At 54.2% G+C, this 13,274-nt stretch overlaps 1 protein-coding gene across 8 annotated transcripts in view; it reads left to right on the forward strand.

Moving 5' to 3' along the window:
* wdr17 (WD repeat domain 17) overlaps nt 1-13,274 on the forward strand; it is a 164,586-nt gene that overhangs the window by 12,425 nt on the left and 138,887 nt on the right. For 3 of the 8 annotated variants that reach the window (XR_011948992.1, XR_011948991.1, XM_072515786.1), the window contains exon 1: nt 6,560-6,608. The exons of 1 other annotated variant lie outside the window; for it this stretch is intronic. The gene's annotated coding sequence lies outside the window, so the exon portion shown is untranslated. Of the gene's footprint in view, nt 1-6,559; nt 6,609-13,274 lie in introns of those variants that run through there. 4 more of the 8 variants (XR_011948993.1, XM_072515783.1, XM_072515784.1 and 1 more) reach the window with 3 other exon arrangements.

Genomic DNA, 13,274 nt, shown 5'->3' on the forward strand with positions numbered 1-13,274 from the left:
AAACTCGCCCTCCTTCTCGCCACCTCCGCACTCCAATCCTGATACACGCGGATCACCGCCTTCTCCCACCTGCTGCTCTGTGTCCTTTTTCGCCCATCTCAGGACCATCTCCCTGTCCTTGTAGCGGTGGAACCTCACCACTATTGCTCGAGGTATTTCTCCTGCCTTTGGTCTTCTCACGAGGACTCGATATGCCTCCCTCCACTTCCAGGGGGCCCGTCGGGGCCTCAGCTCCCATTAAGGTATGGAGCATCGTGCTCACATACGCCCCAACGTCCGCTCCCTCTGCCCCTTCGGGAAGACCCAAGATTCTTAAGTTCTTCCTCCTCGAGCTATTTTCCAGGGCTTCCAGTCTCTCCATACACCTCTTATGCAGTGCCTCGTGCGTCTCCGTCTTCACCACCAAGCCCTGTATCTCGTCCTCATTTTCGGCAGCTTTTGCCTTCACTCCACGGAGCTCCATCTCTTGGGTCTTCTGCGCCTCCTTTAACCCCTCAATCGCCTGCAGCATCGGCAGCAGCACCTCCTTCTTGAGCTCCTCCACACATCGCCGGAGGAACTCCTGCTGTTCCAGGCCCCATACCAACTGGCCTCCCTCCGCCGCCATCTTGCTTCTCACTTCCCTTCTTTGCCGCTGCTCCAGAGGATCCTCCGCAATCTGGCCACTTTTATCTCTTCTGTCCATTCACATCCGGGGTGACTCCCTTCTGTGTCGCCTCACAGTGGGTTTAGCCTTCGAAAATTGCCGTTGGGGCTCCCAATAAGAGCCCAAAAGTCCGTTGAAACGGGAGGTGCCGAAACCTGCGAATTAGCTGGTCATCGTCGCACCCGGAAGTCTCGCTAATAAGTATATTGAGGGCAGGTTTAGCTCAGTTGCTGAACAGCTGGTTCATGATGCAGATCAAGGCAGTATGGGTCCAATAGTCATCTGGGGACTACAGCGACTTTACCTTTAAGTAGAATCTGCATAGCTTTTCATCTTAAGAACACACATTCTTCCCAGGAATCAGCCGAGGGACCGTCTGAACTGCCTTTCAATGCAAATATATCAGACCTTGCATAAGACCAGAACTGTTGCTATCGCCAATACCCTGCCCAGGTGTAGCGAGACTTCCCCCAATGTTTGTACTCCATCTCCTCTGCAATAATCCTCCATTTCCTTCCTGATTACTGGTTCCATTGCTACCCTTGATGTGACCCGCACACAGGAAGAGGCAGAGCCCCATTTGCAGCCAGCATTCTGCTCTCTCCCCACGTTTAAACAACTCTTTGCTTTCCTAGCCCTTCCCATCAAAGCAGATCCCCTCCTGATTTCCCACTCTGCCTGCCAGATTTTAAGGTACAGCAGATCTGGAATGGGGGGGAAATGGGGAGAGAGAGCGCACCGCACTCCCGCCACAGTTGCAGCTGGTGTTTGACACTGGGCTGCAGGGACGGGTTGGGTTGGAGGTGCAGGTTGAGGCAGGGTGCTGAGGCAGGGTGCTGAGGCTGGGCTGAGGCAGGGTGCTGGGCTGAGGCAGGGTGCTGGGGGTGGGCTGAGGCAGGGTGCTGGGGGTGGGCTGAGGCAGGGTGCTGGGCTGAGGCAGGGTGCTGGGGCTGGGCTGAGGCAGGGTGCTGGGGCTGGGCTGAGGCAGGGTGCTGGGCTGGGCTGAGGCAGGGTGCTGGGGCTGGGCTGAGGCAGGGTGCTGGCCTGAGGCAGGGTGCTCTCCCCAGGGGCAGGGGCGGACGCGATGGGCCGAATGGCCTCTTGCTGCTGTGATTTTTCACTCCGCGTGGAGCGTCTGGAAGCTGCTTGGTATCTGGGCGGGGGCTGAAGCCGCCTCGCCGGCTGCCATTCGGGGACAGATTTGCAGCTGGCAGCGGAGGGCAGCGTGACCTCCATCCCCGCTCAGCGGCTTCACCCCGGCCGGGCGGAGGCACTGAGCTCCGGGGCTGCAGCTGCTGGACAGAGAGAGGGACAGTGTGTGAGACAGAGAGAGAGAGAGAGAGGGACAGAGAGAGAGAGAGAGAGAGGGACAGAGAGGGAGAGAGGGACAGAGTGTGAGACAGAGAGAGAGAGAGAGAGGGACAGAATGTGAGAGAGAAGAGAGGACAGAGTGTGAGACAGAGAGAGAGAGGGACAGAGAGAGAGAGAGAGGGACAGTGTGAGAGAGAGAGGGGGACAGAGTGTGAGACAGAGAGAGAGAGAGAGAGGGACAGAGAGAGAGAGAGAGAGGGACAGAGAGGGAGAGAGGGACAGAGTGTGAGACAGAGAGAGAGAGAGAGAGAGGGACAGAGTGTGAGAGAGAGAGGGACAGAGTGTGAGACAGAGAGAGAGAGGGACAGAGAGAGAGAGAGAGGGACAGTGTGAGAGAGAGAGGGGGACAGAGTGTGAGACAGACAGAGAGAGAGAGAGAGAGAGAGAGGGACAGAGTGTATGACACAGAGAGAGAGAGCGAGAGAGACAGAGTGTATGACAGAGAGAGAGAGAGAGGGACAGAGTGTGAGAGAGAGAGAGGGATCAGAGAGAGAGAGAGGGACAGAGCGTGAGAGAGAGAGAGAGGGACAGAGTGTGAGACAGAGAGAGAGAGGGACAGAGAGAGAGAGAGAGGGACAGAGCGAGAGAGAGAGAGGGACAGAGAGAGAGAGAGGGACAGAGTGTGAGACAGAGAGAGAGAGAGAGAGGGACAGAGTGTGAGAGAGAGAGAGGGACAGAGTGTGAGACAGAGAGAGAGAGGGACAGAGAGAGAGAGAGAGAGGGACAGTGTGAGAGAGAGAGGGGGACAGAGTGTGAGACAGACAGAGAGAGAGAGAGAGAGAGGACAGAGTGTATGACAGAGAGAGAGAGAGCGAGAGGGACAGAGTGTATGACAGAGAGAGAGAGGGACAGAGAGAGAGAGAGAGGACAGAGTGTGAGAGAGAGAGAGGGACAGAGAGAGAGAGAGGGACAGAGAGAGAGAGAGAGAGGGACAGAGTGTGAGACAGAGGGAGAGAGGGACAGAGAGAGAGAGAGAGGGACAGAGAGAGAGAGAGGGACAGAGTGTGAGACAGAGAGAGAGAGGGATAGAGTGTGAGACAGAGAGAGGGACAGAGTGAGAGAGGGACAGTGTGTGAGACAGACAGAGAGAGGGACAGAGTGTGAGACAGAGAGAGGGACAGAGTGTGAGACAGACAGAGAGAGGGATAGAGTGTGAGACAGAGAGAGGGACAGAGGTGAGAGAGGGACAGTGTGTGAGACAGACAGAGAGAGGGACAGAGTGTGAGACAGAGAGAGGGACAGAGTGTGAGACAGAGAGAGAGAGGGACAGAGAGAGAGGGACACAGAGTGAGAGAGAGAGAGGACAGAGTGTGAGACAGAGAGCGAGAGGGACAGAGTGTGTGAGACAGAGAGAACGACAGAGTGAGAGACAGACAGAGAGAGGGACAGAGTGTGAGACAGAGAGAGGGACAGAGTGTGAGACAGAGAGAGGGACAGAGGGGAGAGAGGGGGAGAGAGAGGGGGGACAGAGTGAGAGAGAGGGACAGAGTGTGTGAGAGAGAGAGAAGAGGGGGGCAGAGTGTGTGTGAGAGAGGGACAGAGTGTGTGAGACAGAGAGAGGGACAGAGAGAGAGAGAGAGAGAGAGAGGGACAGTGTGTGAGACAGACAGAGAGAGGGACAGATTGTGAGACAGAGAGAGGGACAGAGTGTGAGACAGAGAGAGGGGGGGACAGAGTGAGAGAGAGAGAGGGACAGAGTGTGAGACAGAGAGCGAGAGGGACAGAGTGTATGACAGAGAGAGAGAGGGACAGAGAGAGAGAGAGAGGGGACAGAGTGTGAGAGAGAGAGAGAGAGGGACAGAGTGTGAGAGAGAGAGAGGGACAGAGAGAGAGAGAGAGGGACAGAGTGTGAGACAGACAGAGAGAGGGACAGAGTGTGAGACAGAGAGAGAGGGACAGAGTGTGGAGAGAGAGAGAGGGACAGAGTGTGAGAGAGAGAGAGAGGGACAGAGAGAAAGAGAGGGGGACAGAGTGAGAGAGAGAGGGACAGAGTGTGAGACAGAGAGAGGGACGGAGAGAGAGAGGGACAGGGTGAGACAGAGAGAGAGAGGGACAGAGTGTGAGACAGAGAGAGAGGGACAGAGTGTGAGAGAGAGAGAGAGAGAGAGGACAGAGTGTGCGAGAGAGAGGGGGACAGAGAGAGAGAGAGGGACAGAGTGTGAGACAGACAGAGAGAGGGACAGAGTGTGAGACAGAGAGAGAGGGACAGAGTGTGGGAGAGAGAGAGAGGGACAGAGTGTGAGAGAGAGAGAGAGGGACAGAGAGAAAGAGAGGGGGACAGAGTGAGAGAGAGAGGGACAGAGTGTGAGACAGAGAGAGGGACGGAGAGAGAGAGGGACAGGGTGAGACAGAGAGAGAGAGGGACAGAGTGTGAGACAGAGAGAGAGGGACAGAGTGTGAGAGAGAGAGAGAGAGAGGGACAGAGTGTGAGAGAGAGAGGGGGACAGAGAGAGAGAGAGGGACAGAGTGTGAGACAGACAGAGAGAGGGACAGAGTGTGAGACAGAGAGAGAGAGGGACAGAGAGAGAGAGAGGGGGCAGAGTGAGAGAGAGGGACAGAGTGTGAGAGAGAGGGGGGCAGAGTGTGTGTGAGAGAGAGGGACAGAGTGTGTGAGACAGAGAGAGGACAGAGTGTGAGACAGAGAGAGAGAGGGACAGAGTGTGAGACAGAGAGAGGGACACAGAGAGAGAGAGAGAGAGAGTGAGGGACAGTGTGTGAGACAGACAGAGAGAGGGACAGAGTGTGAGACAGAGAGAGGGACAGAGTGTGAGACAGAGAGAGGGGGGGACAGAGTGAGAGAGAGAGAGGGACAGAGTGTGAGACAGAGAGCGAGAGGGACAGAGTGTATGACAGAGAGAGAGAGGGACAGAGAGAGAGAGAGAGAGGGACAGAGTGTGAGAGAGAGAGAGGGACAGAGAGAGAGAGAGGGACAGAGTGTGAGACAGACAGAGAGAGGGACAGAGTGTGAGACAGAGAGAGAGAGAGGACAGAGTGTGGGAGAGAGAGAGAGGGACAGAGTGTGAGAGAGAGAGGGACGGAGAGAGAGAGGGACAGAGTGAGACAGAGAGAGAGAGGGACAGAGTGTGAGACAGAGAGAGAGGGACAGAGTGTGAGAGAGAGAGAGAGAGAGAGGGACAGAGTGTGAGAGAGAGAGGGGGGACACAGAGAGAGAGAGAGGGACAGAGTGTGAGACAGACAGAGAGAGGGACAGAGTGTGAGACAGAGAGAGGGACAGAGTGTGAGACAGAGAGAGAGGGGGACAGAGTGAGAGAGAGAGAGGGACAGAGTGTGAGACAGAGAGAGAGAGGGACAGAGTGTGTGAGACAGAGAGAGGGACAGAGTGTGAGACAGACAGAGAGAGGGACAGAGTGTGAGACAGAGTGAGAGGGGGACAGAGTGAGAGAGAGAGAGAAAGACAGTGTGAGACAGAGAGAGGGACAGAGTGTGAGACAGAGAGAGAGAGGGACAGAGAGAGAGAGGAGGGACAGAGTGAGAGAGAGGGACAGAGTGTGTGTGAGAGAGAGAGAGAGGGGGACAGAGTGTGTGTGAGAGAGAGAGAGAGGGACAGAGTGTGTGAGACAGAGAGAGGGACAGAGTGTGAGACAGAGAGAGAGAGGGACAGAGTGTGAGACAAAGAGAGGGACACACAGAGAGAGAGAGAGGGACAGTGTGTGAGACAGACAGAGAGAGGGACAGAGTGTGAGACAGAGGGACAGAGTGTGAGACAGAGAGAGGGGGGACAGAGTGAGAGAGAGGGACAGAGTGTGAGACAGAGAGAGGGGGGACAGAGTGAGAGCGAGGGACAGAGTGTGAGACGGAGAGAGAGAGGGACAGTGTGTGTGAGACAGAGAGAGGGACAGAGTGTGAGACAGAGAGAGTGTGTGAGAGAGAGAGAGGGACAGAGTGTGAGACAGACAGAGAGAGGGACAGAGTGTGAGACAGACAGAGAGAGGGACAGAGTGTGAGACAGAGAGAGGGAGAGAGAGTGTGAGAGAAAGGGACAGAGTGTGAGAGGGAGAGAGAGACAGAGAGAGAGAGGGACAGAGTGTGAGAGGGAGAGAGAGAGGGACAGAGTGTGAGAGAGAGAGAGGGGGGGGGGGTGTGGAGGGAGAGAGAGAGAGAGAGTGTGAGAGAGAGAGAGAGAGGGACAGAGTGTGAGAGGGAGAGAGAGGGGGGGGAGGGAGAGAGTGAGAGGGAGAGAGAGGGAGGGAGGGGGAGGGAGAGAGAGGGAGGGAGGGGGAGGGAGAGAGAGGGAGGAGGGGGAGGGAGAGAGTGTGAGACAAAGAGCGAGGGGGGAGAGAGAGAGTGTGAGACAGAGAGAGGGAGGAGGACAGGAGAGATTTAAATACAGAAATCTCCAGTTGCTAGGCTACCGGCAAGTCCTCTTTCACCAGCAGTCGCGCTCCGGCTCCGGCCAAAGGCTCCGCCGCAGCTGGTGCCCCAGCCCGGGGGGAAGGCGAGCCGGGAGCCGGGGCCGGGCGGGGGGGAAGGCGAGCCGGGGGCCGGGGGGCCGGGGGCCGGGCGGGGGGATGGATCCCCAAATGGATGCCGAATCCTCAAGTGGTTCGCAGCAAACGAGGCGGAGGTGAAGGTAAGGAGGGGGGCGGCCCCGCCACAGCAGCCGGGGGGGGGGGGGGGGGGCATGCAGGGTTTGACATGCATGTGTCGGGTTTGACATGCATGTGTCGGGTTTGTGACATGCATGTGTCGGGTTTGACATGCATGTTTAATCTTCGTAGAGAATGTGCGTTCTGTCAGCATGAGTCATGTTGCCACAAGACCGTGATTGAAAGATTCTTTGATTGCCCCCCTCCTCCTCCCCTTCCTCAACCCCAGCCCCCCCACCTGCCCGCACCCCCCTCACCCGCCCACACCTCCCCCCTCACCTCCCCCTCACCCCCCCCCCTCACCCCCCCACACCGTCCCCCCTCACACGCCTCCCACACCTCACCCATACCTCCCCCCTCACACCGCCCACACCTCCCCCCTCACCCTCCCCCTCACCCCCCCCCTCACCCCCCCCACACCTCCCCCCTACACCCCCCCACACCTCCCCACACCTCCCCCCCTCACCCCCCCACACCTCCCCTCCCCTCAACCCCCCCCCACACCTCCCCCCCCTCACCCCCCCCACACCCTCCCCCCCTCACCCCCCCCACACCTCCCCCCTCACCCCCCACCAACCTCCCCCCACACCTCCCCCCTCAGCCCCCCCACACCTCCCCCCCTCAGCCCCCCACACCTCCCCCCTCACCCCCCCACACCACCCCCCACACCTCCCCCCCTCACCCCCGCCCACTCACCCGCCCACACCCCCCCCTCACCCCGCCCACACCCCCCCTCACCCCGCCCACACCCCCCCAGACCCCGCCCACACCCCCCCCCTACCCCGCCCACACCCCCCCCTCACCCCGCCCACACCCCCCCCCTCACCCCGCCCACACCTCCCCCCCTCACCCCGCCACACCTCCCCCCCCCTCACCCCGCCCACACCTCCCCCTCACCCCGCCCACACCTCCCCCTCACCCCGCCCACACCTCCCCCCTCACCCCGCCCACACCTCCCCTACCTCCCCCTCACCCCGCCCACACCTCCCCCTCACCCTGCCCACACCTCCCCACACCCCGCCCACACCTCCCCCCTCACCCCACCAACACCTCCCCCCTCACCCCACCCACACCTCCCCCCCCTCACCCCGCCCACACCTCCCCCCTCACCTCCCCAACCCCGCCCACACCTCCCCCCTCACCCCACCCACACCTCCCCCCTCACCTCCCCCACCCCGCCCACACCTCCCCACCCTGCCCTCACCTCCCCCACCCTGCCCTCCGCTCCCCCACCCCCACCTCCCCTCCCCAACCCCGCCCACACCTCCCCTCCCCTCCCCAACCCCGCACACACTTCCCTCCAGCCTGCCCTCACCTCCCACCCTCCCCTCCCCACCCTGCCCTCACTTCACCATCCCCACCCCCCACCTCCCGTCCCCACCCCTACCACCCCTACCTCCAACCCCTCCCCTCTCCCCAGCTCCTGCTCCTCCAGTATTCTCCTTGACAACCCAAGATCTCCTTTTAGCACAGACCCGATCGCTGGTGGCTGCGATGCTGCGAGAGAGAGAAAGCCCTGGACGAGATTCCCCTGGGAACGGAACTGGAACAAGTCCACCCTCTGCCGTCATGCAGCCCAGGAGCCCCCCAACTCTCAGATTCCCGCAGTTGACAAATCATTAATAATAATATTAGCTTATTTTCACAAGTAGGCTTCAATGAAGTTACTGTGAAAAGCCCCTAGTCGCCATATTCTGGCGCCTGTTCGAGGAGGCCGGTACGGGAATTGAACCCACGCTGCTGGCATTGTTCTGCTTTACACGCCAGCTGTTTTGCCTACTGTGCTAAACCAGCTAATTCTCCCCCACCCAATGGATTTTCCCCAGTGAGGCAATGTTTACAACCTCCCCCCCCCCCCCACAGTTGTATTGCAGAAACCCCCCCAGTTGCTCCCTGATTCAATCAGTGGGATCATTTCAAGTTGTCACTTTTAGTTGCGACACTGGGTCCAGCCTCTTCCATGGGGCTGACAGACCGGACGCTGAAATGTCCAGTTCTGTGTTCAGCAGCAGGATTCTGTTTTGATCCCTGCTGCTGATCAATGATCTAACATCCCCTTTATGATCTGTTCCATGTATATAAAAGCAAAGCACTACTGAAGGAATAACTTGCAGGGAGAGAGCGATACACCTGCCTGCCAGCCGCACTTGTGTGTGTGTGTGTGTGTGTAATAGGAAAGAACAATTCAGGAGATAATTATTTCCTTTTATTTCTCCCTGGTCCTATTTTGTGCACCGTGTCCTTTCTGTGCCAAGTACCACTCCTGTGCAGGAGGGTAGATTGGGATTGTACATTCACCCGGCTGTGGCTCATCAAGAATAGCAGGAGCAAAAATAACATTTGTAGACCAGATTTAACGATATTGGTAGGACCCCAGTGAAGCAGGATTTATTTGCTCACCATCTTTAGTGAGGCCCAGGCAACATCAGGAGACACAAAACTCTTTAAACTCAGCTCACTGTTTTTCTGTTCGACCAGTGTTGCTCGAGTAAAGGTTTAATTATTCTACCAACTACCTTGCTGAGTTACATTAGAGCTAGGCAGTGGTTGTGGTGATTCGCGCTCTCACTGTGGCTCTCTCAGGTGGATGTTAAAAACCCCATGGTATTATTTTGAAAAAGAGCAGGGGAGTTAGTTTTCCTGCATCTGGGCTAATATTTACCCCTCATTAAACATCACAACGCGCCCCCCCCCCCCCCCCCACACACACACACAAACTATTTGCCCAGTGTCACATTGCTGCTTGTGTTGAGTTGGCTGACTGCAAGGTAGCTGGTTTGTTTCCTACATTAAAACAGTGACTACACTTAACAATATTTGGTTAGCTATAGCATGCTTTGAGAGGCCCAGTGGTTGTGAAAGACACCGTACAAATATGAGCCTTTGTTTCCAATTCCTTATTCCAGGCACGAGACCCCATTTGAATTTGTGAAATGTGCCCCTACTGCGAAAGGCTTAATCAGAAGGCTTGGTCTGTCAGCAAGAGTACATAATGAGGCTTGCCTGATACCCCAGAAATCCATCACCATAAGACATAGGAACGGAAGTAGGCCACTCGACCCATCGAGTCTGCTCCGCCATTCAATCATGGCTGATATGTTTCTCATCCCCATTCTCCTGCCCTCTCCCCATAACCCCTGATCCGCTTATTAATCAGTAACCGATCTCTCTGTCTTAAAGACACTCAATGACTTGGCCTCCACAGCCTTCTGCGGCAAAGAGTTCCATAGATTCGCCACCTTCTGGCTGAAGAAATTCCTCCTCATCTCTGTTTTAAAGGATCATTCAGTCTGAGGCTGTGCCCTCAGGTTCTAGTTTATCCTTATAATGGAAACATCCGCTCCACATTCACTGTATCTAGGCCTCTCAGTAGTCTGTAGTTTCAATGAAACCCCCCCCATCCTTCTAAACACAGAGTCCTCATCCGTTCCTCCTATGTCAATCCCTTATTCCGGGATCTTTCTTGTGAACCTCCTCTGGATCATCTCTAGGACAGCACATCCTTCCTTAGATACAGGGCCCAAAACTGCTCACAATATTCCAAATGGGGTCTGTCTGACCACAGCCTTATACAACCTCAGAAGTACATCCCTGCTCTTGTATTCTAGCCCTCTCGACATGAATGCTAACATTGCATTTGCCTTCCTAACTGCCAACTGAACGTGCATGTTAACCTTAAGAGAATCCTGAACTAGGACTCCTAAGTCTCTTTGTGATTCTGATTTCTGAAACCTTTTCCCATTTAGAAAATGGGAAATAACCGCTGAAACATTGGAACACCAGGGAAAACATTGCTTGATTGACAATGCTTGATTGACAAGCTTGATCTCTGATCTCTGCTGTCAATTTCACAATGTTTGTTCACACAAGCTTAAGAGATTTCAAGTGCTTGCAGTTTCTGTTATTGATATGTTAACTGATCTGGACGATTGACATCTTTATTGCCCAGTAGTGAAATTACATTTTTCTAACAGTGGAAAGTAATGGGTGAATCACTGTTTCTTTTAAAACTTTTTCTACACATCCCAGTGTGAATATATGGTTCACTAGTTCTATGCAGTATATAGTGGATGGATGCGCTATTCTTGACATGGGAGTTTGAGGGTCATAAGGGTTGTTTACGGAGTATACCTTTGGATGAGGGGAAATGCAGAGATATAGGGGGTGGATGGGGGAGCACAAGGTGGAAAGAATGAGGATGGAAAGTGTGTGGGGAGTGACTCGTCGTGTGAAGGCTTAAGGCTGCAGGAGCTTTCTGTTTTTATTTCAAAACTGAAGTGGGCCTTTTTATTTCAAAAGGCCTTCGTGGGGTGACATCCAACCCTCTTCCTGATCGACTGGCCTAGCTCCAGCCCGCAATGAAGATCCCACCTTTGCGGGCGCTTTCTCCCAAGGCAGGCGGGCCGAGTTGGGAATTTGCTTTACTCCTGCTCCCCACCTCAATGACAATCATCCAGCCCATGGTGCTCCCTAAATATTGGTTCTCTGATTCTATGAAGTGTGTTTATTGTTGTAATGTAGGAACCTGTATATTTAAATCTCTTACTCTCACAGTTTAATTTACAGCAATGTTCTGGATTCATCTTCCCCAACCATTTATTAGCATACTGCATCTTCTCCTGCAAGATTGCCCTTAAGATTAAGAGCTATTAACCCTAAATTTCTGCAGTCTTTCCTCTGTGTTAGTCGTGCCTCAGTGGGTAACGCTCTTGTCTCTACATCAGACAGGTGTGGGTTCACCCCCACATCTAGGCTAAGTGCAGTACTGCAGGGATGCTGCCCTGCTAGAAATGCCATTTTCCAGTTATCATGTTACATGGAGGTTCTGCCTCTCATGTGGATGCAAAAGATTCCATGGAACTACATTGAAATAAGAGCAGGGAGTTATTCCTGATGTCCGAACTAACATTTATCCCTCAATCAACATCACAAAAACAGATTATCTGATCTTTTTCACATTGCTGTTTGAGGGATCTTGCTGTGCATAAATTGGCATTTTAGCAGTGACTGTACTTCATTGGTTGCAAACTACTTTATACTCATGTAGTTGTGAAGATGCTAGAAAATGTAAATCTTGTTTTTTCATAATTCAAACATTGACATCAACCTCGTGCCTCTCCTCTTCACATTAATACATCTCTACTTTCATAGAATCATAGAGTTTAACAACACAGAACACAGAAAATGCCCCTTGGGCCATCAGACCTCTGCCGTCCATCAAGTGGGTCCCGATGATCTACCAGCTGGCAAAAGTGGGTCCCGGGAAAAAAAAGTTTGAGAAACACTGCCCTAAGCACATGGTCGTTGTTGGTTTCGGCTGATCATGGCCTCGATGCTCTTGGCTCGTTCAAGGACACTGTTGTTAGTGTGCCTGTTCTCCCAGCTGATGGGGAGAATCAGTCTCAGGCAGCATTGATGGTACCGCTCCAGGGCCTTGAGGCGGCGTCTGTACGTCGTCCAACTTTCTGAGCCATATAGAAGAGTAGGGAGAACAACCGCCTTGCACACCAAGATCTTGGTGTCAGCATGGATGTCACAGTCATCAAACACTTTCGTACTGAGGCATCCAAAGGATGTGCTCACAGATTGGATACGATGTTGGGTCTCCACATCAATGTCAGCCTTCGAGGAGAGGTGGCTCCCTAGAACATAGAACATTACAGCGCAGTACAGGCCCTTCGGCCCTCGATGTTGCGCCGACCTGTGAAACCACTCTAAAGCCCATCAACACTATTCCCTTATCGTCCATATGTCTATCCAATGACCATTTGAATGCCCTTAGTGTTGGCGAGTCCACTACTGTTGCAGGCAGGGCATTCCACGCCCTTACTACTCTCTGAGTAAAGAACCTACCTCTGACATCTGTCTTATATCTATCTCCCCTCAATTTAAAGCTATGTCCCCTCGTGCTAGACATCACTATCTGAGGAAAAAGGCTCTCACTGTCCACCCTATCCAATCCTCTGATCATCTTGTATGCCTCAATTAAGTCACCTCTTAACCTTCTCTCTAACGAAAACAGCCTCAAATCCCTCAGCCTTTCCTCATAAGATCTTCCTTCCATACCAGGCAACATTCTGGTAAATCTCCTCTGCACCCTTTCCAATGCTTCCACATCCTTCCTATAATGCGGCGACCAGAATTGCACGCAATGCTCCAAATGCGGCCGCACCAGAGTTTTGTACAGCTGCAACATGACCTCATGGCTCCTAAACTCAATCCCTCTACCAATAAAAGCTAACACACCGTACGCCTTCTTAACAACCCTCTCAACCTGGGTGGCAACTTTCAGGGATCTATGTACATGGACACCGAGATCTCTCTGCTCATCCACACTGCCAAGAATCTTACCATTAGCCCAGTACTCTGTCTTCCTGTTATTCCTTCCAAAATGAATCACCTCACACTTTTCTGCATTAAACTCCATTTCCCTAGGTATGGGAAATGTTCTGCATTTGAGAGGGTTTCTCCGTTGATCTTGCTGGAGGGAGAGACCGGATCTTGCCCTGGGGCGGGTAGGTAAAATGACTTGAGTCGTCTTGAGATTGATGCTAAGACCGATTCTTTGGTATGCTTCCGCGAAGGTGTCAAGCATGGCTTGGAGGTTCTCTTGTGAGATGCAATGTCATCCGCATTCTGAAGTTCCACGA

This window comes from Scyliorhinus torazame, chromosome 9 (genome assembly GCF_047496885.1).
Source record: "Scyliorhinus torazame isolate Kashiwa2021f chromosome 9, sScyTor2.1, whole genome shotgun sequence".
Classification (NCBI taxonomy): Eukaryota; Metazoa; Chordata; class Chondrichthyes; order Carcharhiniformes; family Scyliorhinidae; genus Scyliorhinus; species Scyliorhinus torazame.